Genomic DNA, 2,219 nt, shown 5'->3' with positions numbered 1-2,219 from the left:
AGAGAAAGTGCACACAAAACAAAAACAAAAGACCCAGCCCAGCCAAAAATAAATAAGTGAATAAATTAATGTTTTAAAAAGTGGTACAGGGTTGCTCTAAGGATTAAATTAGTAAAGAGATGCAGAGTAATTAGAACAGCGCCTTTCAGAACATTTTATTTGTTCCTACTAGAAAGGGTTATCTTTCACTTCTGATCTGGACAACTATCTACTTTACTTTTTTAAAAGCCTGCAAACTATTTTTAATGGCACAGAAAAAATTCTAAACATATGACTGCTGCTGCTGCTGCTAAGTCACTTCAGTCGTGTCTGACTCTGTGCGACCCCAGAGATGGCAGCCCACCAGGCTCCCATTCCTGGGATTCTCCAGGCAAGAACACTGGAGTGGGTTGCCATTTCCCTCTCCAATGCGTGAAAGTAAAAAGTGAAAGTGAAGTTGTTCAGTCGTGTCTGACTCTTCGAGACCCCATGGACTGCAGCCTACCAGGCTCCTCTGTCCATGGGATTTTCCAACATATGACTATTTGCATAATTATTTTCCTTAAAATCAAACTAGGCACTGTGCAGGTGAAAATATAATAGATTTTTCTAGGATATATCCCCCAAATACTAATACTTGACCCTATTTAATGATCTCTGATAAAATGAGCTTGTATCAACAATATTTCAAAACAATCTTAACATCCTTGGGTGAATGAAAACTGAATAAAAAACTTTATTGAAGTATAGTTGATTTACAATGTTATTTAGTTTCAGGTGTACAAGTAGAATGATTCAGATATATATATATGAAAAAGATATATAATATATATTATATTTTATATTTTCAGATTATTTTCCATTATAGGTTATTATAAGATATTGAATAGAGTTCCCGTGCCATACAATACATCGCTGTTTATCTATTTTATATATTGTATTGTATATCTGTTAATCCCAAACTCCTAATTCATCCTCCACTTCCCCTTTGGTAACCTAGTTTGTTTTCTATGTCTGTGAGTCTGTTTCTGTTTTGTAAATAAGTTCATATGTATCAGTTTTTAGATTGCACATATAAAGCTATATCATATGATATTTGTCTTTCTCTGTCCAATTATATATACAGTACATCTTCTTTATCCATTCATCTGTTGATGGACACTTCAGTTGCTTCCATGTCTTAGCTATTATAAGTAGTGCTGCTATGAATATTGGGGTGCATGTATCTTTTCAAGTTTGAGTTTTTGTCTTTTCTGGATATTTGCCCAGTAGTGGGATTTCTGGATCATACGGTTTTTAATGGAACCTCCATAGAGTTCTGCATGGTAGTTGCACCAATTTACATTCCCACAAACAGTGTAGGAGGGTTCCCTTTTCTCCACACTCTCTCCAGCATTCATTTATTTGTAGGCTTTCTGATGATGGCCATTCTGACTGGTGTGAGGTGATACCTCATTGTAGTAAAACTGATTTGTAATGGAAATCACTCTCTGAGAACAATACTGGTGAGCAATAACAGCATCATTGCGTGACAGGTCCAGACACATGCTCTCCAGCCTGTTAGCTGAGAGAACAGACTAGAACAGAGAATTTCCTGCTTTTAAACTTTGACTTTTCTAATCTATGTTAAGGCAACCACCAAATGTATGGAAAATGTTACCAGTTGCTTAACAGCAGTATTCTCTTTCTTTTGTGATTATTGAGTATGTGTATAGTCACATTGAAAATTTATACCAATTATAATTAATTTACATAATTATGTTAATTTATATTATAGACTTCTGTTACCCTTACCTTATCCTAGAGGCCTAAAAATTTTTAAATATGCACACATCTGTCATTTGGATTGAAGGTCCCAATATAAGTCTTTTCACTTCTTTTTAAGCTATATATGTGCTTGGTATCATATAACTATATTATGTATATTATAAACATATACTAAGATAGAACTTTACAAAGAATGAGTTAAAATGCTTGTTAAAGATCTGCATTAGTTCCCTGTTGCTGCTCTAACACAAACTTAGTTGCTTTCAACAACACAAATTGAAACTCTTATGGTTCTGAAGGTCAGAATCTAAGATTGAGGTGATGGGCCTGTAGACTTCAGAGAATTCATGTCCTTGCTTTTTCCAGCTTCTAGAAGCCACCTACATTCCAGCCCCTTTTCCACATCATTCCAGCCTGTTGCTTCTATTTTCACATCTCCCGTAATGCACTTTGATCCCCCCATCTCTCTCTTC

The sequence above is a fragment of the Oryx dammah genome, unplaced genomic scaffold (genome assembly GCF_014754425.2).
Source record: "Oryx dammah isolate SB20612 unplaced genomic scaffold, SCBI_Odam_1.1 HiC_scaffold_19, whole genome shotgun sequence".
NCBI lineage: Eukaryota > Metazoa > Chordata > Mammalia > Artiodactyla > Bovidae > Oryx > Oryx dammah.
This window is presented reverse-complemented; position numbering follows the sequence as displayed.